This window comes from Eurosta solidaginis, chromosome 1 (genome assembly GCF_040869045.1).
Source record: "Eurosta solidaginis isolate ZX-2024a chromosome 1, ASM4086904v1, whole genome shotgun sequence".
Lineage (NCBI taxonomy): Eukaryota > Metazoa > Arthropoda > Insecta > Diptera > Tephritidae > Eurosta > Eurosta solidaginis.
In genome coordinates, this window is record NC_090319.1 from 338940830 (window position 1) to 338966433 (window position 25604).

Below are 25604 nucleotides of genomic sequence, written 5' to 3' on the forward strand. Positions count from 1 at the left end.
AGATGAAGTCAGTTCAGGTAAGTACGTGATCTAAGTTTAGTAAAGATATGTCGATTTTTGCTCAAGTTATCGTGTTAAGGGCCGAGCGGAAGGACAGACGGTCGACTGTGCATAAGAACTGGGCGTGGCGTCAACCGATTTCGCCCATTTTCACAGAAAACTGTTACCGTCATAGAACCTATGCCCTAACCAAATTTCACAAGGATTGGTAAATCTTTGTTCGATTTATGGTGAAAGTTACTAAAATAAAAGAAGTGAAGACTTTGGTTGTCCAACATTAAATCTTTCTTTATTAATTAATTTCTCGTCTTTTATAGTAATTTGCTTAACCTATATATTCATAAATATCTTAATACTAATAACTAACAAGTAAGGAAGGCTAAGTTCGGGTGTAACCGAACATAACATACTCAGTTGAGAGCTATGGAGACAAAATAAGGAAAATCAATCTGGGGTAACCCTGGAATGTGGTTGTATAACATGTGTATCAAATGAAAGGTATTAAAGAGTATTTTAAGAGAGAGTAGGCCATAGTTCTATGGATGAACGCCATTTAGGGATATCGCCATAAAGGTGGACCAGGGCTGACTCTAGAATTTGTTTGTACGATATGGGTATCAAATGAAAGGTGTTACTGAGCATTTTAAGAGGGAGTGGGCCTTAGGTCTATCGGTGGACGCCTTTTCGAGATGTCCCCATTAAGGTGGACCAGGGGTGATTCTATAATGTGTTTGTACGATATGGGTATCACATAAAAGGTGGTAATGAGTATTTTAAAAGGGAATGGGCTTTAGTTCTATAGGTGAACGCCTTTTCGAGAAATCGCCATAAAGGTGGACCAGGGGTGACTCTAGAATATGTTTGTACGATATGGGTATCAAATGAAAGCTGTTAATGAGTATTTTGAAAAGGAGTGATCCTTAGTTCCATAGGTGGACGCCGTTTCGAGATATCGCCATAAAGGTGGACCAGGGGTGTCTCTAGAATGTGTTTGTACGATATGGGAATCAAATGAAAGGTGTTACTGAGCATTTTAAGAGGGAGTGGGCATTAGGTCTATAGGTGGACGCCTTTTCGAGATATCGCCATTAGGGTGGGCCAGGGGTGACTCTAGAATGTTTGTACGATATGGGTATCAAACGAAAGGTGTTACTGAGCATTTTAAGAGGGAGTGGGCATGAGGTCTATAGGTGGACGCCTTTTCGAGTTATCGTCATTAAGGTGGGCCAGGGTGACTCTAGAATGTGTTTGTACGATATGTGCATCAAACGAAAGGTGTTACTGAGCATTTTAAGAGGGAGTGGGCATTAGGTCTATAGGTGGTAAGGAGTATTTTAAAAGGGAGTAATCCTTAGTTCTATAGGTGGACGCCTTTTCGAGATATCGCCATAAAGGTGGACCAAGGGTGACTCTAGAATGTTTGTACGATATGGGTATCAAACGAAAGGTGTTACTGAGCATTTTAAGAGGGAGTGGGCATTAGGTCTATAGGTGGACGCCTTTTCGAGATATCGCCTTTAGGGTGGGCCAGGGTGACTCCAGAATGTGTTTGTACGATATGGGTATCAAATGAAAGGTGGTAATGACTATTTTAAAAGGGAGTAATCCTTAGTTCTATAGGTGGACGCCTTTTCGAGATATCGCCATAAAGGTGGACCAAGGGTGACTCTAGAATGTTTGTACGGTATGGGTATCAAACGAAAGGTGTTACTGAGCATTTTAAGAGGGAGTGGGCATTAGGTCTATAGGTGGACGCCTTTTCGAGATATCGGCATTAGGGTGGGCCAGGGTGACTCTAGAATGTGTTTGTACGATATGGGTATCAAATGAAAGGTGGTAATGAGTATTTTAAAAGGGAGTAATCCTTAGTTCTATAGGTGGACGCCTTTTCGAGATATCGCCATTAGGCTGGGCCAGGTGTGACTCTAGAATGTTTGTACGATATGGGTATCAAACGAAAGGTGTTACTGAGCATTTTAAGAGGGAGTGGGCATTAGGTCTATAGGTGGACGCCTTTTCGAGATATCGCCATTAGGGTGGGACAGGGGTGAGTCTAGAATGTTTGTACGATATGGGTATCAAACGAAAGGTGTTACTGAGCATTTTAAGAGGGAGTGGACATTAGGTCTATAGGTGGACGCCTTTTCGAGATATCGCCATTAGGGTGGGCCAGGGGTGACTCTAGAATTTTTGTACGATATGGGTATCAAACGAAAGGTGTTACTGAGCATTTTAAGAGGGAGTGGACATTAGGTCTATAGGTGGACGCCTTTTCGAGATATCGCCATTAGGGTGGGCCAGGGTGACTCTAGAATGTGTTTGTACGATATGGGTATCAAATGAAAGGTGGTAATGAGTATTTTAAAAGGGAGTAATCCTTAGTTCTATAGGTGGACGCCTTTTCGAGATATTGACATTAGGGTGGGCCAGGTGTGACTCTAGAATGTTTGTACGATATGGGTATCAAACGAAAGGTGTTACTGAGCATTTTAAGAGGGAGTGGGCATTAGGTCTATAGGTGGACGCCTTTTCGAGATATCGCCATTAGGGTGGGCCAGGGTGACTCTAGAATGTGTTTGTACGATATGGGTATCAAATGAAAGGTGGTAATGAGTATTTTAAAAGGGAGTAATCCTTAGTTCTATAGGTGGACGCCTTTTCGAGATATCGCCATTAGGGTGGGCCAGGTGTGACTCTAGAATGTTTGTACGATATGGGTATCAAACGAAAGGTGTTACTGAGCATTTTAAGAGGGAGTGGGCATTAGGTCTATAGGTGGACGCCTTTTCGAGATATCGCCATTAGGGTGGGCCAGGGTGACTCTAGAATGTGTTTGTACGATATGGGTATCAAATGAAAGGTGGTAATGAGTATTTTAAAAGGGAGTAATCCTTAGTTCTATAGGTGGACGCCTTTTCGAGATATCGCCATTAGGGTGGGCCAGGTGTGACTCTAGAATGTTTGTACGATATGGGTATCAAACGAAAGGTGTTACTGAGCATTTTAAGAGGGAGTGGGCATTAGGTCTATAGGTGGACGCCTTTTCGAGATATCGCCATTAGGGTGGGACAGGGGTGAGTCTAGAATGTTTGTACGATATGGGTATCAAACGAAAGGTGTTACTGAGCATTTTAAGAGGGAGTGGACATTAGGTCTATAGGTGGACGCCTTTTCGAGATATCGCCATTAGGGTGGGCCAGGTGTGACTCTAGAATGTTTGTACGATATGGGTATCAAACGAAAGGTGTTACTGAGCATTTTAAGAGGGAGTGGGCATTAGGTCTATAGGTGGACGCCTTTTCGAGATATCGCCATTAGGGTGGGACAGGGGTGTGCCTAGAATGTTTGTACGATATGGGTATCAAACGAAAGGTGTTACTGAGCATTTTAAGAGGGAGTGGACATTAGGTCTATAGGTGGACGCCTTTTCGAGATATCGCCATTAGGGTGGGCCAGGGGTGACTCTAGAATGTTTGTACGATATGGGTATCAAATTAAAGGTATTAATGAGGGTTTTAAAACCGAGTGGCCCTTAGATGTATATGTGAAGGCGTTCTCGCGATATCGACCAAAATGTGGACCAGGTGATCCAGAAAATCGTCTGTCGGGTACTGCTAATTTATTTATATATGCAATACCACTAACAGTATTCCTGCCAAGATTCCAAGGGCTGTTGATTTCGCCTTGTAGAACTTTTTCATTTTCTTCTACTTAATATGGTAGGTGTCACACCCATTTTACAAAGTTTTTTCCAAAGTTATATTTTGCGTCAATAAACCAATCCAATTACCATGTTTCATCCCTTTTTTCGTATTTGGTATAGAATTATGGCATTTTTTTCATTTTTCGTAATTTTCGATATCGATAAAGTGGGCGTGGTTATGGTCAGATTTCGCCCATTTTTTATACCAAGAAAAAGTGAGTTCAGGTAAGTACGTGGGCTAAGTTTAGTAAAGATATATCGGATTTTGCTCAAGTTATTGTGTTAACGGCCGAGCGGAAGGACAGACGGTGGACTGTGTATAAAAACTGGGCGTGGCTTCCACCGATTTCGCCCATTTTCACAGAGAACAGTTACCGTCATAGAATCTATGCTCCTACCAAATTTGAGAAGGATTGGTAAATTTTTGTTCGACTTATGGCAATAAAAGTATTCTAGACAAACTAAATGAAAATGGGCGGAGCCACGCCCATTTTGAAATTTTCTTTTATTTTTGTATTTTGTTGCATCATATCATTACTGGAGTTGAATTTTGACTTAATTTATTTATATACAGTAAAGATATTAAATTTTTTGTTAAAATTTGAATTTAAAAAAATTTTTTTTTAAAAAGTGGGCGTGTTCTTCATCCAATTTTGCTAATTTTTATTTAGCACATATAGAGTAATAGTAGTAACGTTCCTGCAAATTTCATCATGATATCTTCAACGACTGCCAAATTACAGCTTGCAAAACTTTTAAATTACCTTCTTGTAAAAGTGGGCGGTGCCACGCCCATTGTCCAAAATCTTACTAATTTTCTATTCTGCGTCATAACGTCAACACATCTACCAAGTTTCGTCGCTTTATCTGTCTTTTGTAATGAATTATCGCACTTTTTCGGTTTTTCGAAATTTTCGATATCGAAAAAGTGGGCGTGGTTATAGTCCGATATCGTTCATTTTAAATAGCGATCTGAGATGAGTGCTCAGGAACCCACATACCAAATTTCATCAAGATACCTCAAAATTTACTCAAGTTATCGTGTTAACGGACGGACGGACGGACGGACGGACGGACGGACGGACATGGCTCAATCAAATTTTTTTTCGATCCTGATTATTTTGATATATGGAAGTCTATATCTATCTCGATTCCTTTATATATGTACAACCAACCGTTATCCAATCAAACTTAATATACTCTGTGAGCTCTGCTCAACTGAGTATAATAATATTTAGGGAAGGATTTGTTTGTATGTATTTAAGGAAATCAAAGTTTTGGCCATTCCGGAAAGATCCGGGGGCTTGCCTCAAAGTCTCGCGGATCATTCAGCTCCTTGCGGAGGGACTGTCCTGCATTCACTTACTCCAGGGAGGCTTCGAACATAATCCTGGTCTAAGGAACTGGTGTGTCTGCCGAAAAAAAATGTATTACTTAAAATGGTCACACTTTTGTCTGTATGACTCGAACAAATCGTAGTTTCTCCGAAGGAGATGTTTTGCTATAACTCCTAATACTCGTTGTAGACACGATTTCTTTAAATTAGTTGTGGCCCCTCCTGGACACGCACAAAGGCGATTCACGGTTGCTATTAATCGTTTTTTAATACTCATGGCTCTCGTGTCACAGTTTTAACGATTAACACCAACGCTGGCCTATTGTTGATCGCGGCAAAGGACGCCTCTAGTTTTTTCGGCTCTTTTAAGAGCTATAATTCCCGATGTGCTAACAGAAGTAATCCTATCCACCACCAGTAACCTCCTGGCCTTTACACTACATGTCAGCACCCAGACCTTCGTCCACGTCACTTTCCTTGAAGCTCTAGGTATAAAACCGAAGACTTTCTAACTGATTTTTTTTGTTGCGCTATGCTGCGGAGGTGGTGTTATGGTAACGTGCTGCGCCTACCACACCGAAGATCCTGGGTTCACGAGCCGGGCAAAGCAGATGCCGTTCGGAATCGGCATGAAACAATTTGTAAGAAAAATTAAAAGGAGCACGATGCAAATTGGCCTAAAATCTCTTCGGAGGTTATCGTGCCTTACATTTATTTATTTATGCTGCCGAGCACTCCCAGAGAAATATCCTAAAACAATAGAAGGGAGCCCGGCTCAAAAAAATCGACTCTCACAGTTGATGTTGATGCGGAAATTGTTTGCATAAATGAAAATCAAAATCAAAACACAGATGACGATAACCACAGTTCTCGGCGTGCTGCTGATGCCAGAGAAAACAACAACGGAAATATGTCTTATCTCACATATTCCACTGTCACCGCCGCCGCTGCTGACGATTTCTCGCATGCTCAATCTACTCAGCATAGCAGAACTACTAATGCTTTAATGAAGTCTGCTACTGTTTTTGGTTCGAGCACTAATACTGATCTTAGCGTTGCTCCTCGCAATTCATGGTTTCACCTCCCTTCTTTTATGCCTTCGGTTACAGAGGATGACATAATAAAGTATGTATCTAAACCCGCAGGCATCAATGTTGATGAACTATGTTGCAACAAATTATTAAAGAAAAATGACCCAAGCGGAATGAACAATCGTAAGCACATAAATTTTAAACTTGGTGTCCCATCAAAATTTAATGATAAAGTTCTCGATGCTTCGGTGTGGCCGAGGGATGTAAAAATCAAACCTTTTCAATTTTTTCACCGGCGGAGGGCCACAATAATAAATAAATAAATTTCAATACCACTCCAACTGATCTATACTATTTGCAGCGATCTCATGATAAGCCCTGTGGTCTAAAAATATACTTTCAAAACATATCTGGTTTAAGGACAAAATCTGACATTGTTAGTTCATTTAGTGCACAAGTGGACTATGACATATTTGTCATCGTGGAGACCTGGTTGCATTCTGGCTTTCATGACAGTGAGTTCTTTGACCCTAATCTTTTCGATATCTTCTGTAAGGACAGGGATCCTTCTAAAACAGGCGCTTGTAGAGGAGGAGGAGTTCTTATTGCTGTACGCCGTAAATTTCGCGCATACGTCGTCACCCCTATGAATGATAATTCTTTATTGGATCAATTGTGTGTATGTATAAGTACGTCCTCTAAAAGTGACTCATTGTATATTGTGGCACCCTACATTCCACCCAATAGTGAGTTTGAATTGTATAAAATTCATGCGGATAATATTGTATCTCTTGGGGTTAATAATAATCCGGACGGTAATCTTTGTATTTTTGGTGATTTTAACTTAAGTAGTGTCCGTTGGACTTCCAGTTTTTGTAATTTAGATCTTACTCCATCTAATATCACGACTTCTAACGAGTCCTATTTTATTGATTCTATTCTCAGTCTAGACTTGAAAAAAATAAACAAATTTGTTAATTCTTTGAACGAAATCTTAGATCTCGTATTTGTAAGCGATAATTTTAATTACAGTATATCTAATTGTTTATCTCCTATAACTCCGTGTGACAAACATCATGTTCCCTTAGTTGTAAGCATTGATTACTATAATTATTTGCCTATTTGTGAAGCCAATAATGATAAAATCGTATTTAATTTCTTAAAACGTGACTTTCTAAGTTTAAATAGCTCGTTGCTTGAGATTAATTGGGATTCCCTCTTATCTGACATGTCAACATCTAACTCTTTTCTGAAATTCAAGAAAGCTGCAAATGAGCTTTGTTTGAAGTATGTACCTTTAAAAAAAAAATGCCATACAGAGTGCCATGGTACACGAAAGGTTTAAAAAAGGTAAAAAATCTTAGAAATAAATATTATAAAAAATTTCTGAAATCTAAATGCCAGAATTTTTTTGTCATGTATCATGTTAAAGATGTGGTTGACCTCTTCGCTGATTTTTTTATGTCCAACTTCGTATCGGATGATACCGATACTTTACCAAGCTTTTCTTCTGACGAAAACACGTGCCTCAAGTTCGGTTCCCTCACACTTTCTTCTGAAGATATCTCCAACGGGCTATCGCTGCTAAAGCCCTCTTCGGAAACTGATGTTGTTGGTCTGTCTGCGGTCCTCTTTAAAAGTTGTCCAGCTTTTGTTGAGCCTTTGAAAATCTTGTTTAACAGGTCGCTGGCGTCTGGTAGCTTCATTGATGACTAGAAAGTCACTTACATAACTCCCATTCTAAAAAGTGGTAAGAAAAATGATGTTAGAAATTATCGGCCCATATCAAAACTTTCAACTATATCTAAACTTTTTGAGTGTGTAGTAAAAGAGAAGCTTTATTTTGCTACAAAGTCCATTATATCTCATAACCAACATGGCTTTGTTCCCGGAAGGTCTACAGTTTCGAACTTAGCGGCTCTTGGTGACTACTGCATAACAGCGTTTTCTGATGGTCATTAAGTAGATTGTATATACACAGACTTTTCAAAAGCTTTCGATAAAGTCTCGCATAAAATTCTAGTTAAAAAACTGGCTTGTTTAGGTTTTCATTCCTACTTCTTGGAATGGATCAAATCCTATTTATCGAATAGACGCTGTGTTGTTACTATTGACGGCATGTGTTCCGAATCCTTCGGGGCCACCTCAGGCGTACCGTAAGGAAGCGTTCTTGGACCTCTACTGTTTGTCTTATTTATTAATGACATTGGAAGTTGTTTTTCATTCGCCAAGTGTTTGCTTTATGCAGACGATCTTAAGTTATTTGCTGTAGTCAAAGATTCTCTCGATGAAGCAAGGCTGCAGCAGGATGTTAATGCTCTTTATCTATGGTGTAGTAAATCACATTTATCTTTAAATATAAAGAAGTGTTTCAAAATGACCTTTGCGAAAATTTTTAATGTACGTAGTACGTCTTACAGCATTTCAAATGTTACTCTGCAAATGTTAATGAAGTTAAAGACTTAGGAGTTATATTTGACACAAAACTCTCTTTCAACAGCCACATTAACTTCATTATCGCGAAAGCATACTCAATTCTGGGGTTTGTACGTCGTAACAGCACTCATTTCTCAGACCCATATACCTTGAAACTTTTATTTACAAGCTTTGTGCGCTCGCATCTTGAGTATGCTGTCTTCGTGTGGAGGCCGTATAATCAACTTCCGATTAAGAGGATTGAGCGTGTACAAAAGGTTTTCTTTAAATTTGCCTTACGGTTTCTGAATTTTTAAAACCCGGTTCCAGCCTATACAGCTCGCCTTCAACTGATAAACTTGCAATCTCTTGAAAGCCGTAGATCTATCTTGTCCTTAACGTTTACGTTTAACATGATTCAAGGCATCGTTGATTGCCCATATCTCTTGCATAAAATATGTTTCAATGTCCCTAGACGTAACCTTCGTGTATCTTATCCATTTTATCTACCCAAAGTAAAAACGACATTTGCTGGAAATGCACCTTTGGTGCGCTCTTTGAGAGAATTTAATATTTTGTCAGAAACTACTGTCATTGATTTTACAATGACAAAACAGGTTTACTTAAATCTTCTGTACACTATTCTGTAATGTAAATTTATCTAATTCGTTATGTAGTCTGTAAGAAACATTGTATTTCAAAGATTACTATATTAAATAAATAAATAAATAAATAAATAAATAAATAGGGAGTAACTATTCGGCCAAGTATACCGCCCTCGAAATCATAAGCAATCCGTAACTTATAGGTGAAAATAATTTAATCTTACATAATGTAACGAATACTAGCAACACTAAAGGGGTACTATCATCTCTAAGCCGATACTAAGCAGTGACTCGTATGCACATCAACAAATCAATCATTATGTCTACCCATATGTCCATACGAGCAGCGATGAAGAGACGCACAAACACATGCATATATCTTATCTGAGATGCTCACAAAAGAAGGCAATAATTTGTGCAAGCATCAATCACATATACACGCGCACATGATAAGCTATAAACCTAGTTATAGCTGGTAATTTTATAGCTGATAACTAACTAGTAAATTCTAGAATAGAAAAGTCTAGAAATATGCAACGAGGAAACCAGAGAGTATAAAAGGCAGCAACAGTAGAGGCACGACAATCAGTTTGATTTAAGACGCTATCTGTCGAGCAATAGAAGTGTTATTTTGAAAGTAGTCAAATAAAGACCATTTTGCATTATCGAATATTGGAGTTATTTATTCAACAGTTTAGTGATTCGAACGTTAACAGAAGGTTGCAAATAAGCGGATTTGCCGTAAATTCGTTACAATTGGTGTCAGAAGAAGAATTGTTGAATAAATTCCGAAGACTTCGAATACCACTTGGACATGGAAAGTGGAGTGAATTGAAGATGCAGCAACTGAAGAAGTAGTTAGAGAGCCGTGGATTTAATACAACTGGCAATAAATTCGAACTTCAGACACGACTACGAAAGGCAATGGAATTAAAGGGAATTAACGTGGAAGAGTATGTCTTTCCTCTTGATGGCGAGGAGACAACAAAAATTGAAGAGAAAAATGAAACATCGTAGACAGTTACGAGCACAGACATGAACATGATATTGGCTGCAGTCTCTGCACAAACATCGACAGTAACATCAATGTCGTCGCAAATGTCATCTCAACTGGAAGAACAGAAGACATATATGGCATCCAAGATGGAATCACAGATGACACGTATTGCAAAAATGTCGTCAGAAATAACATCGAAGATTGAAGCACAAGAAACGCGTATTTCAGAAATGTCGACACAGATTACATCAAAGATGGAAGATCAACTGAAAGAACAAGAGGCACACATAATAGTACAACTCGAAGCGCAAGAGGCGCGTATGTCATCAAAACTCGAAGCGCGTATGGACGAGAAAATAACGCAGTTTGAGGAAAAAATCGAGGCCGAGGTGGATGCTTTGAGAGGTCGTATACAGGAGTTGCAACTTAATCGCCCAGCTGTTTCAGTAAGCAATCCGAAGGTGAAAACTCCATCTTTTGACTAATCTATTCGCTTCCAGGTTTTTAGGCTTCAATTTGAGAAGACATCAGCAGTGAACAACTGTAATGCTGAAGATAAAGTTGCTGCACCGTTCGTGGCATTGAAAGGACCTGCAGCTGAAATCTTTGAGACTATTCCAGAGTACGAAAGGAACAGTTATGAAGCATTGATGGCCGCTGTTGAGAGACGTTACGGAAGCGAGCATAGGAAACAGATATATCAAATTGAGTTGCAAAATCGCTACCAAAAAGCGAATGAAACTTTGCAGGAGTTTGCGTCGGATGTCGAAAGACTGGCCCATCTAGCAAATACCGACGCACCCGTGGAATACACCGAGAGGGTAAAAATTCAGAGCTTCACAAATGGCATACAAGATGTTGAAACGAAACGAGCTACATATGCGAATCCAAAACTAACATTTGCTGAAACGGTATCGCATGCACTTACTCAGGAAACAGCCTCACTTTTGAGTAGGCCAGCGTACAAAGCTCATCGCGTGGAAGTGGAAAGGCCAGACAGGGTAGACACAATTTTGGAAGCACTGAGGGGTCACAACAGAAAAATGGTGAAGTTATGAAATGTTTCAAGGGCGGTAACCCAGCTCACATTGTTCGTCATTGCAACACCGGTCCTGGTAGTTCCAACTTGGGTGGCCGTAAACGCAAAGCTGGAGGAGATAAGCAAGAGCGAGTCAGATGTAAAGATCGAAAACTTGCCCCAGCTATTGAATGCCCTGTGATATCTGTGTCGCAAATTGGAAGAAAATCAAGCAGTCTTACCGTCAGAGGGAATGTCGATGGCAAAGAACGTGTACTGACTGTAGATACGGGTGCATCTCATTCCTTAATCCGATCTGTCTTGGTCAACAGGAGAGTAAAACTGTTACCTGGAGCAAGGTTGCGTACGGTCACTGGCGAGTATAAGCAAGTCCAGCGAGAAGTGATATGTGAAGTCTTAATTGGAAAGGTCACAGTTGTACACAAATTCGTTGTGGCGGAGATCGTTGATGAAGTCATATTGGGAGTGGACTTCTTGGTTGACCATGACATCAAGATCGATATGCAGAGAAGGGTGATGCGTTATGAGAACCAGGATGTGCCACTTAACTTCAGCTTGGAAAAAGGGTTCAGCATTAATGAAAGAGATTCGACAAAAACCACAAAAGTCAAAGCCAGCAGACCGGGCAAGGGTTGATGGAACGAATGGGCCAAACAAATCAAAACCAAAGATATCTTCGAGAAAAACACTGGCATTGACAAACCCTAATGGACGCTCTAAAACGACTGAAAGAATATTCCAGAAAGAATGCAAGGGTGGTTTCAAGCCAGCGCGCACTACTATTGTGAAACGTCAAGACGATACTGATGATGCAAATTCAATCCGTCAAGATCAAGCTCTGCGAAGTAGTTGTTCATTGGCCAAACCACAGAGTGCGAGGGAACGATCCAGGATAATGAGTAGTAAGATGAAACGCAGGTACGATGAGAACAATAATTCGGAAGGTTTCTTGGAGGGAGATTTGGTACTGTTATACAATCCTCACCGGCAGAAAGGTGTTCCATCCAAATTTCGGTGCAGTCGGGAAGGCCCGTACATAGTTGTGAAGAAGATCAGTGACACAATCTACCGCATACAAACCATTGGGAAACCACGAAGTAGAAGAGTGGTACATTTGGAGATGCTAGCGGCGTTTAGATCAGGAAATTTGTCTGATCGGAACGATCAGACTTAGGTGGAGAGCAGTGTGTCGTATACTAGCAACACTAAGGGGTACTACCATCTCTAAGCCGATACTAAGCAGTGACTCGTATGCACATCAACAAATCAATCATTATGTCTACCGATATGTCCATACGAGCAGCGGAGAAGAGACACTTTGCACACAGAGTATATTAACTTTGATTGGATAACGGTTGGTTGTACAAGTATAAAGGAATCGAGATAGATATATACTTCCATATATCAAAATCATCAGTATCGAAAAAAATTTTGATTGAGCCATGTCCGTTCGTCCGTCTGTCCGTTAACACGATAACGGGAGTAAATTTTCAGGTATCTTGATGAAATTTGGTATGTAGGCTCCTGGGCACTCATCTCAGATCGCTATTTAAAATGAATGATATCGGACTATAACCACGCCCACTTTTTCGATATCGAAAATTTCGAAAAACAGAAAAAGTGCGATAATTCATTACCAAAGACGGATAAAGCGACGAAACCTGGTAGGTTGGTTAACTTTATGACGCAGAATAGAAAATTAGTAAATTTTGGACAATGGGCGTGGCACCGCCCACTTTAGAATAAATGTAATTTAAAAGTTTTGCAAGCTGTAATTTGGCAGTCGTTGAAGATATAATGATGAAAATTGGCAGGAACTTTACTCTTACTTACTACATGTGCGCTAAATAAAAATTGGCGAAATCGGATGAAGAACACGCCCACTTTAAAAAAAAATTGTTAAAAGTCAAATTTTAACAGATATTGAACATCTTTACAGAATATAAGTAAATTATGTCAACATTCAACTCCAGTAATGATATGGTGCAACAAAATACAAAAAAAAAAAAAAATTTCAAAGTGGGCGTGGCTCCGCTCATTTTCATTTAATTTGTCTAGAATACTCTTAATGCCATAAGTCGAACAAAACTTTACCAATCCTTGTGAAATTTGGTATGGCATAGATTCTATGACGATAACTGTTTTCTGTGAAAATGGGCGTAATCGGTTGAAGCCACGCCCAGTTTTTATACACAGTCGACCGTCTGTCCTTCCGCTCGGCCGTTAACACGATAACTTGAGCAAAAATCGATATATCTTTACTAAACTCAGTTCACGTACTTATCTGAGCTCAATCTGTATTGGTGTAAAAAACATTCGAAATCCGACTATGACCACGCCCACTTTTTCGATTTCGAAAATTACGAAAAATTAAAAAAATGCCATAATTCTATACCAAATACGAAAAAAAGGGATGAAACATGGTAATTGTATTGGATTATTGACGCAAAATATAACTTTAGAAAAAACTTTGTAAAATGGGTGTGACACCTTCCATATTAAGTAGAAGAAAATGAAAAAGTTCTGCAGGGCGAAATCAAAAGCCCTTGAAATCATGGCAGGAATACTGTTAGTGGTATTGCATATATAAATAAATTAGCGGTACCCGACAGATGATGTTCTGGATCACCCTGGTCCACATATTGGTCGATATCTCGAAAACGCCTTCACATATACAACTACCACCACTCCCTTTTAAAACCCTCATGAACACCTTTCATTTGATTCCCATATCGTACAAACAAATTCTAGAGTCACCCCTGGTCCACCTTTATGGCGATATCTCGAAAAGGCGTCCACTTATACTCCTAAGGCCTACTCCCTTTTAAAATACTCATTAACACCTTTGATTTGATTCCCATATCGTACAAACAAATTCTAGAATCACCCATGGTCCACCTTTATGGCGATATCTCGAAAAGGCGTCCACCTATAGAACTTAGGCCCACTCCCTTTAAAATCCTCATTAGCACCTTTCATTTGATTCCCATATCGTACAAACACATTCTAGAGTCACCCCTGGTCCACCTTTATGGCGATATACCGAAAAGGCGTACACCCATAGAACTAAGTCCCACTCCCTTTTAAAATACTCATTAACACCTTTCGTTTGATACCAATATTTTTCAAACGCATTCTAGAGTCACCCCTGGTCCACTTTTATGGCGATATCTCGAAAAGGCGTCCTCCTATAGAACTAAGGCCCACTCCCTTTTAAAATACTCATTAACACCTTTCATTTGATACCCATATCGTATAAACAAACTCTATTCACCCCTGGTCCACCTTTATGACGATATCTCGAAAAGGTATCCACCCATAAAACTAAGGCCCACTCCCTTTTAAAATAATCATTAATACCTTTCGTTTGATACCAATATGGTACAAACGCGTTCCAGAGTCACCCCTGGTCCACCTTTATGGCGATATCTCGAAAAGCCGTCCACCTATAGAACTTAGGCCCACTCCCTTTAAAATCCTCATTAACACCTTTCATTTGATTCACATATCGTACAAACACATTCTAGAGTCACCCCTGGTCCATCTTTATGGCGATATCTCGAAAAGGCATCCACCCATAAAACTAAGGCCCACTCCCTTTTAAAATACTCATTAATACCTTTCGTTTGATGCCAATATTGTACAAACGCGTTCTAGAGTCACCCCTGGTCCACCTTTATGGCGATATCTCGAAAAGCCGTCCACCTATAGAACTTAGGCACACTGCCTTTAAAATCCTCATTAACACCTTTCATTTGATTCCCATATCGTACAAACACATTCTAGAGTCACCCCTGGTCCACCTTTATGGTGATATCTCGAAAAGGCGTCCACCTATAGAACTAAGGCCCACTCCCTTTTAAAATCCTCATTAACACCTTTCGTTTGATACCCATATCGTACAAACGCATTCTAGAGTCACCCCTGGTCCACCTTTATGGCGATATCTCGAAAAGGCGTCCACCTATAGAACTAAGGCCCACTCCCTTTTAAAATACTCATTAACACCTTTCATTTGATACCCACATCGTACAAACAAATTCTAGAATCACCCCTGGTCCACCTTTGTGGCGATATCTCGAAAAGGCGTCCACCTATAGAACTAAGGCCCACTCCCTTTTAAAATCCTCATTAACACCTTTCGTTTGATACCTATATCGTACAAACGCATTCTAGAGTCACCCCTGGTCCACCTTTATGGCGATATCTCGAAAAGGCGTCCACCTATAGAACTAAGGCCCACTCCCTTTTAAAATACTCATTAACACCTTTCGTTTGATGCCCATATCGTACAAACACATTCTAGAGTCACCCCTAGTCCACCTTTATGGCGATATCTCGGAAAAATCAGCTGTTTTATATATTTAACGTGAATTCGCCATCGATTTTTACAGAGGGTAGGTTATCCTGTGTTGATGAAAAAGAAAAAACTATTTGAAGGATTAATTATTTTACATTTCAACCCTAACTTATATGGAGTTGGTGAAAACGGCCGTAAGGAACAAAAGCTTACTTCTCTACATTTTAGATGCCACGCAGCTTACGGAGAGCAGATTAGCAAGGTAAGACGTCTCACTGATTCCGAAATGTAACACTACCCCAAACCTTGGGGTTGTCTTTATCACTCATACAACAATAATGACAACAGCTAAGACTTTATTATAGTCGAGCATTTCTCCATTTAAAATTTCATTATAGCTGATAGTCTAAAGGCCAGGCCGTTAATTGATTTGTGGGCCCTATGAGACTGGATTTATATATATATATTAGAAGAATTTGGAGGGTCCCATAAGTAAAGCTGGCATCAACTATCGTATAGTTTTGTATGCCACCAACTTGCTTGGCGGGTTTCATCGACACCAGCGCCGAATCATATCCAAAATGAATGAAGCCTTCCTACAACACGATATACACATATGTACGAACAAATGTAATTGTGTGGATCCCTAAATATATTTATATATGCGGCAAAACGTTTCATATTAGCACGTTTTGGCTTCTTACACATTTTTGTTTTGGTTCTATTCTTCGTCAGGGAAAGTTGATCAATATTATATTAGCCAAAAGCGTACGTATGTACTCATGAATATAGGAAAACATAGTAAATCGGCTGGAGAAAGTTTAAGTACGAAAGAAGACATATCTGATAATGAAAAGAGTTATTTGAAAATTCCTGATAAGCTTTTTTAATGAGTATTTCCATTAAAACGAAATTGGTTACACTGACTTACCAGGGTCCAGAAAATTTGGTATTGAATATGGGCGAAAGCGAAGAATAACATCGAAAAGAAAAATTCCTAAATTCTTTAACAAAGACCGATAAAGTGATGACAGTTTATATGTGGGTTGACTTTATGACGTCGGGGAGTTTTATCGACGCTAATTGTCCTTTGCCGGATATAGAGCCGATCCGTTACGGTAACAAGCACTATTAAGGTACAAACCCAAATGGTTCGGGAATGATTTAAAGTAACCACATTGCACCTTCAAGGCCATACAACACTCACCGCCTAGTTCCATGAGGAGCTTGGGATATCCAGGGCCTCGATTTTTGAATAAACAGGATTCACCATGGGTAGGTGGGGTTGACAATTGAGTTGGAGAAGCTAAAAATGACGCCGGAAAATCCTTGAAAGAGTTTAACTACGCAATTCCTGGATCATTTGGGTGTTTTAGTCATACGACGGGCATATTTGCCTCGGGTATATACACTGTGTTAAAATAAAATCGGTTGACAACCACACCCATTTAAAAAAATTGATATCGAAATTTCGAAAAATGAAAAAAATTAGATATGGAAAATTAAATATTTATCAAATACCGATTATGTGATGAAATTTTATATATGGCGTTTTGACAAATCACTGAATATTCGTAAAACTTTGGAAAATGGGCGTGGCAAGACATCATGTTGAAATTTAGCATAGAAGTTGTCCTTGTGGTAAAAAAAATTGATATCTAATTTCGAAAATTGAAAAAATGAGATATGTAGCTTATTATCAAAGTCCGATTAAGTGATAATATTTGATATGTGGGTTGACTCTATTTCAAAAATAGGGCGTGGCAGAGCCTACATCTTTCGGAAGAAAATGTATAAGCTTTGCAAGCCGTAGATCATAAGCCATTGGTATCATTTTACAACTTGGCAGAAGTATGGTCCTTGGTATTATATGGAGATTTGAACAAAAGCGGCTAAAGACAACGCGCACTTTAAAAAAAAAATTGTTGTTTAAAGGTTTAATCTTAACAGAACTGGAAATATATCTATGGTCCGTAACTACATTAATATTAGCCGTGTTTTTTTTACACGTATATACGTCTTCGTTTGCGGGTAAAAAAAAACGCTTATCCTCACTTAGATATGTTTAGGAGATCCATCTAGTGGCAGTAAATAACTAGCTACAGAACAGGGTGTACCGAAAGGCGGAGACACACACCTCTGTTGGCCATAGTGTATAACCTATAGCTGAAACGGTTGCGGTGAATAGTGGACACACACTATTTGTAGAGGTTAAACATAGACACACATTTTGCATCTGAGTATAATGCGTATTGAAATTTAGGAGTAATAATTTTCTGCGCAGCAATTTCAGAAGACTAGATAAAATTTAACGCTTAACAGTCCATATAAAGTTTAAGCGTATATGTATATAGATGTAAAAAAATACACAGCTATTATGGAAGGCAAAAGTACGAGAATTATGAAAAAACTAAAAAATGTGCGTGGCCCTGGGAGATTGTTACACGTTCTCTTTTTGAAGGGTTCCAGAGATAGCGATCATGGGTTGTGCTCATGACTCTAATGAAGAGAATAGAGATAATCCATGCAAATATGGCACCATGGGTGCTATGTAGATGGAGGAATACTTGATTTCCTTTGGCGACTTGATCCCTCTTGGTGCTTCCATTTGTCGTCAGATATCGCGAAACAAGTTACGTCACAGTCAATTAATGATTATGATGAATACTCCATGGCTGGGGTTAGAGTTTAAAATATTAACTTAAATTCCAACTAAAACAAAAAACAAGAGTTTCAACATCATTACAAGCATCAACTAGTTTTTTTACTACGCTGAAAAGCCCTATAATCCCGGAGTATGGTGCATACATATGTACATATATACTTGGCTAGTCATCCTTTGTCAATTTTGCACCACACTGAGTAAATGTAGAAGGATGATAACAATTAAATGAAATATATACAAAGTAAATATACAAGATTCTATTAAATATATACAAACAGACTCCTGACTTCGTCAGCTTTACTCTATAACAGCTGGTGGGATAACATCTGCAAGACAGTGAGTATAACTAGCATGCGAATGTCGTCAGCTTTGATATTCCATAGCAGCGTCCCGAGTTAAGATATAATTACATGTACCTACATTGGAACGTTTATATTTAGGCATGTGCATATATGACCCTTGATTTGCTTTATGCGGTAACTAAAATCAAACGCGGCGCCTTTAATGATTGGCCCTCTAAATATTTGCTAAGCATCTTAAAAGCAGTGCCGTCTCGTCATACAAATGGGCACGAAATGCTAGTAAATCTATGAAAGCAAGCGTTTTAATGCACATCTATTAATGTACAAACATACATACATATGTGTAAAGGGGTTTTCAATAAGAGCGGGAGAAAGCTTTGATCCACAAGAATTTGATTACGAAGTAGATAAGAAATAGAAGCGCTAGGGGAAGTAGAACAGGCTACCCAAAATAAAGAGGCGAAACTGAAGTTAACGAAGCAAGCTATGGTCAAAGTTTTGCGCAATTAACAAGAAGGTCTTTGTATCGAATAATCAATTGACCATTTTTGAGTTCATACCTAGTTTTAAGAACGAGTTTTCTCAATGTCTAATGTTTAACCGGACTTCTAGCCCAGACAGTTCCAGCACCCAGAACAAGCCTAAAGATAGCTACATACTACCCGTGGTCAGACTCATCCAAAATTAACTGAGAAATCGCACTATAATTTCATAGTTAATCTACTAAGGCAGTGCGAATAGAAGGGTTCGTTTGATTGTTCACATCCTCGTCATTGAAGATAAGAAACCCCCTTGTTTGAAGCTATCTTTGATTTCGGGAGGTCCTTTCACGGCGTTGATCAGCATCGTTTGTCGTTTGACAAAGTTGTATGAGCTTCGCAGCGAACTCAATGTCAGACGAAGCATCATTTAGGTGATGTCAAAAGCTGCTTTGTAGTCTATACAGAGACAATGGGATTTCGCTTATATAGAAAATCAAGTCTGTAATAGACTGATAGATATCTTTGATCTTTGATCAGACAATAATCTTTGATGGAGCCATGTATGAGACATGCGCTTCTCCGACCATATTTTGTTCAAGTGTCGATACATGGCTCTTTCCAACTTGCAACCCCCGCGCTTGAGCTGCTTGCCTGATATCGTCGTGTCTACGCTTTACGTGTTTAAGCTAGAATTTTCACTTCATTATATTCGTGTGCCGGAACGGAGCTTTTTCGGTATCCCAACATGTACTCTGTATGAAAAAACCTAGAAATTGCTCTTTATTACAAAAAAAAAAAAAATATAAGGCGTAATAACTTCCGAAAAGATTTTAGGCTGAACTTATTTTCTAATTTGCGTCATGTAAGGAGCACCTACAAATTTGCGCGACGCGATCTACATATGTTAACGCCGACTTCGAATGGTATCTGGAAGGCATATGAGTTTTCACTGAGAATCTTTCCATGACAGAATGCCGAGAAAGTGAAAACTCATCTGCCTTCCAGATGCCGGTCGGAGTCGACTTAAAACATGTAGGTCGCGTCCCGCAAATTTTTGGGGACGACGCAAATTGCAAGAGCAGCTCGGCCTGAATCTGCTCAAAGGTAAATAGCGCCAAGTATTTCTTTATTTAAATTTTAGCTAGAAGGGATCACTCAGCCCCAAACAAGAAAACTTATGCATCGAACTATGTAGAAAACAAATGAGGTAGTCTGTGGTAAGTAAGTAGCGAGTTATTCGAGTACTTATATAGCTTACGGTGCTTTTGGTTGACGAGGCACTGAAACAACGTTATTTTGATAGGCTTCCAATAATGACTCGCCCTAATTAAAAGCCCTACAGACTAACGGATATATACACACATATACACGCATTCCCACATACATATCTACTAGCTGCACTGTACATATCAGTAAAACAAACAGCAGACAGCGCCTTGTGGAAAACTAATTTCCCAAATGTTGATTATTTTCTTTCATTTTTAAATGTAATTAATTTTAGCCTTCAACGCTTTCTCAAACTCGAGTTGATGGGTCACTGGTTGCCCGTCTGGCGTCGGTTGCCTATTGATTGCTGACGAATAGCGCCCTGTGGCAAAGACTGCGGTTATGACGAGTAAGCGGGTCTGATGTTGGATGGATGTGGATATGTTTTTTTGGCAGTGTGTCCGATTAAGATCAACCCACACACACATAATGTCGAGCTCCTGGGTGTAGTAAGAGTACAATGTAGTGATTTGCAATGCTACGCTTCGTTGCACAGCCGGATGTGTATGAAATCAGATGTACGTAAGTATGTAAATGAATCTCATATGTAAATTTCTTGATTAAGTATCTACCTATGTGTATTTATTTGTTTTATACCAGCTATCAAGTAAGCTCTACCGTACTTTGTGTTCAGTTTTGGTATCTTATTTTTTTTTTTTTTTTTTTTGAGAATGGGTATTTATTTCTACGTTTAAATCAGCAGTGCGCAGCGGACTAGAAATTAATTCGTTGCATTTGCTTCATTAAAACAATTTTAAGTTTATTTGTTTTTGTGGCGAAATTTCAGCGGATGTGCCGGTTGTCCGTTGCGTCCCACTGTACGTTCATTATCATTGTGTGTAGGTAGATATGTAGTTTCATTACGGGCATGCGCCAGAGGCGCTGCGTTTACCAACGTTAATAAGATGCTAAACAACAACAAACAATGACAATGCAAAACAAAAACAATGGTAACAACAAAATCAACACAAAAGGCACATGACACCGTATATTTTTTATACCCAGATGGCTTTGCACACAGAGTATATTAACTTTGCTTGGATAACGGTTGGTTGTACAGGTATAAAGGAATCGAGATAGATATAGACTTCCCATATATCAAAATCTTCAGTATCGAAAAAAAATTTGATTGAGCCATGGCCGTCCGTCCGTCTGTCCTTAACACGATAACTTGAGTAAATATTGAGATATCTTCACAAAATTTGATACACGTGCTTATCTGGACCCAGAATAGATTGGTATTGAAAATGAGCGAAAGCGGATGATAACCACGCCCATATTTTATATATATAACATTTTAACACAAAAAACCTGATTATTTAATAAATAATACAACTAGAATGCTGAAATTTGACGCGTGTTTAGTACTCTTGATACAAATTTGAAAAAAATTTAAAAATGGGCGTGGCACCGCCCACTTGTGATAAAATCAATTTTTTAAATACTATTAATCATAAATCAAAAATCGTTAAAAATTTGGCATAGAGGTTGCCTTTACAATAAGAAATGCTTTGAAGAAAAATTTACGAGATCGGTTAAGGACCACGCCCACTTTTATATAAAAGATTTTTAAAAGGTTGGTGGACGAATAAAATAAGCTATATCTTTGCAAAAAAGAGCTTTATATCAATGGTATTTCATTTCCCAAGTGGATTTGTAACAATAAATAGGAAAAACTTCTAATTTCTGAAAATGGGTGTGACATCGCCCCTTTTATGACTAAGCAATTTTCTATGTTTCGGGAACCATAATTCGAAAAAAAAATTTACATATCGTAACAAAATTGGGTACACATATTTTCCTTATAGCAGGAAATATTTCTAGAAAAAATAATTTAAAAAAAATTTTAAGTTAAACGCTTTTATTGAAAACAATACTTACATGAAGTAATAATAATACTAAAAGCTAGAAAATAATTAGGTAGGTCCTAGGTACTAGTCATCACACTCCTCACCAATCTATGGCGTTGATCAGACAATTAAATATTAAAAGTTTTTTTTTAATTATTTTATTTTCAAGTTTTTAGTCTTTATTTAATTGCCTATTATTTCTTATTCTATTTAGTTCATTTAGTGACTCATTATTACAAGGACTCTTTCCTGACAATTTGTTACAATATAAGTCCTCAATACATAATCTTTCCAAAGACTTTACTCGACTCTGCGCCACGTATGCCTGTCCCTCCTCCAACTCCAAAATATTTTGATGTCACTTCTACCGGACTGTATGTAATATTTGTTCCACATATGGACCAAATTGGACCACAAATACGATTTTTTAAATATCTCGATCCTTGCGCCACCTAGCGTCGATTTTTTTCATATTTCGCTTTCTATTCTTGTATGTATTATGTGTTCCAAATATGAGCCAAATCAGACCACAAATACGATTTTTTTTAAATATCTCGATCCTTGCGCCACCTATCGTCGATTTTTTTTCATAGTTCGCTTTCTATTCTTGTATGTACTACGTGTTTCAAATATGAGCCAAATCAGACCACAAATACGATTTTTGTAAATATCTCGATCCTTGCGCAACCTAGCGTCGATTTTTTTCATATGTCGCTTTCTATTCATGTATGTATTATGTGTTCCAAATAAGAGCCAAATAGGACCACAAATACGATTTTTGTGAATATCTCAATCCTTGCGCCACCTAGCGGCGATTTTTCTCATATTATTGCATTGTCATCGGGTTCTGAACTATATTTCAAGTTTTAACCTTGTAGCTTATCGGGAATTTACTTAAATTTCAATTACAAAATTCGTGCCAGCCAGCCATCCAACCAACCAGCCTGTCAAGTCAAGCTAAATAAAACCGTTTAAAAATGGACGTGATCGGTTAAAGACCACGGCAACTTAGATATAAAATAAGTTTAAAAGGGTCGTAGACTAGAATAATAAGCTATAACTTAGCAAAAAAATAGTTTTGAATCTATGATATTTCGCTTATCAAGTTTTACTGTAAGAGGAAATGGGGAGACATTTTTCTTTTAAACGGGCGGTGCCACGTGTTATGTAGAAAAGTAATATATCTGAAATGAAATGTACAATTGAAGCTCACGCTGAGTATATAATGTTCGGTTACACCCGAACTTAGACACTTTTTGTTACTTGTTACTTTAATATTTGCAAAAATTTGTATACAAACATCGAGACTTACATACGTAGAGATGTGGCAGCAAACAAATTTATTTACATCTACAATTGAGATGCCCAGCAAACATTTGGAGCTGTAGAGAAACGTAAGTAAATAGTAGATTGGCCTTTACCTTCATAGTTTAAATGGTCGGCACTTTATTATTATATCCGAATACTCGCGTTTTGTTCGCTTCTCTTGGGTCTCCCCCATTCGAAACTACTACACGCCGAAAAACTGCATATAGTCCAGATGGTAAAGCAAGAGAGAACATAAGGTGAAAAACTGCACTCCCCCCTCAAAAAACATACTCGCCAAATCTATTACCAGCAGATGAGATCGCAGATAATGAAAACCTTACCATCCAAAAGGATAACCTACTCACTACTTTCCCACAACAGTAGTCGACTTCGCTGGGTCACCTTTGGTAAATATTTCCTCACTTCGCCGAGTTCATCTACTTCACTTCACTGGCAGTTCATTTAGAAATATGCGTAGACGTTCCCATCAGATTGGGCGAGATTTAAAGAAGGCGAGAGTTGCACATGATCCACCAAGCAGGAAATGCGTGAAACCAAACCCGGGGCTGCAAATTTTTGAAAATCATGTGCAGGTCTTACAACCTTAGATAAATAAAGCTACTCTCAGCATTGAAAAGAGGCTTTAGGGTCATGATGGGTGCTCTGACTGGAAACTGCCTTCAGTGATGGCAGATGTAGGAAATGCGGGTCAGATGAGGAAACGATCGATCACGAGGTTCGCAATGCTAAGGCACCAGCTTTTAGGAGTGGCACAAATATTAGATCTAGAAGCAGAAAGTAGCAGAGGCATTAGAAAGCTTCTAGTATTATCCAAGGGGACTGAGGTTTTTTTAAATAAAATTTCTGGTTTCTGATAGGGTTCTTGTTTCTGTTTTCTGTTAGTTCATACAGGGGGTTCAATAGAGATTAAGTTACAAATGTGGCCTACCTGCCACTCTTTAAGGCTATTTACAATGCACCTTCAGGTGTGAAAAATTTCATGCCCGCCCTCTCAAACTTACCTCAGATACTTTCAGAGCTTAAACGCCGGACGGGTTTCAGTCATGGTAAGGCTTCTGTCCAGGGGCTCCAAAATTTCGAAGATCGTGTGCAAATCTTACGTCGGTATACTCAAGGTTCACGATGCCCATTCTAACTGGACACTACCTTCTGGCGTCATATGCTTTTACTTCAGGCTTCGTCAGTAACAGCAGATTAAAGAAGTGCGAGCTGCAGGAAGAAACAGTGGAGCACGTTCTGCTAGGGGCGGCAGAGTTGCCAGATTTCGAAGTAAAAATTAAGCTTGGTCCTACCAAACTTCTAGTATTTGCCAAAAGGACGGAGTTATTCTATAACATACTTAATTGCGGTTTTTACATTTGGTGGTAAAACAAATTGTGGTAATACCATGCTCACATTCAGCCTAATCTGGCGTCAATTTGTAATACCAAAACATTTTAGATGCCCTTACGCAGATATTCTCCGATCTTGTGCGTTTGTCACGTGAACATGTTCAAACCGTGTGAAGAACCTTTCACTTTTCAAAATTTAGAATCGCACATATTCATTACCACTTGGCCAAGGGAGGTTGAAAAACAACTGAACACCTTTGATGCTTTGCTTTGATCTGCGGACAGCTATTAGAACACAATTTAGGGACTCTAAAAGCTAAGCAGGCTTTATACTGTTACTGAACCACAAACTACATATTACTTACTTACTTAATTGGCGCTAACCGTCTAAACGGTTATGGCCGTCCAACAAGGCGCGCGTTGCTCCTTCGCACCGCCAACCGGCGCCAATTGGTCACATCAAGGGAGTTTAAATCGTTTTCCACCGGGTCCTTCCAACGGAGTGGGGGCCGCCCTCTACCTCTGCTTGCATAGGCGGGTTCCTATAGAAACACTTTCTTGGCCGGAGCATAATCTTTCATTCGCATAACATGGCCTAGCCAGCGCAGCCGCTGCGTTTTAATTCGCTAGACTATGTTGATGTCTGCGTATAGCTCGTACAGCTCATCATTAAATCTTCTTCGGTACTCGCCATCGCCAACGCGTAGAGGTCCGTATATCTTTCGAAGAATTTTTCTCTCGAATACTTCCAGAGCCGCTTCATCTGATGTTGTCGTTGTCCATGCGTCTGCGTCGTATAGCAGGACGGGTACGCTCATCATTAAATCTTCTTCGGTACTCGCCATCGCCAACGCGTAGAGGTCCATATATCTTTCGAAGAACTTTTCTCTCGAATACTCCCAGAGCCGCTTCATCTGATGTTCTCGTGGTCCATGCTTCTGCGTCGTATAGCA

At 39.1% G+C, this 25604-nt stretch overlaps 1 protein-coding gene across 3 annotated transcripts in view; it reads left to right on the forward strand.

The window, feature by feature from the left end:
• CASK (peripheral plasma membrane protein CASK) overlaps positions 1-25604 on the forward strand; it is a 471051-nt gene that overhangs the window by 84919 nt on the left and 360528 nt on the right. The window contains exon 2 of one of the 3 annotated variants that reach the window (XM_067762338.1): positions 20377-20663. The exons of 1 other annotated variant lie outside the window; for it this stretch is intronic. The gene's annotated coding sequence lies outside the window, so the exon portion shown is untranslated. The remainder of the gene's footprint in view (positions 1-20376; positions 20664-25604) is intronic. One more of the 3 variants, XM_067762339.1, reaches the window with a different exon arrangement.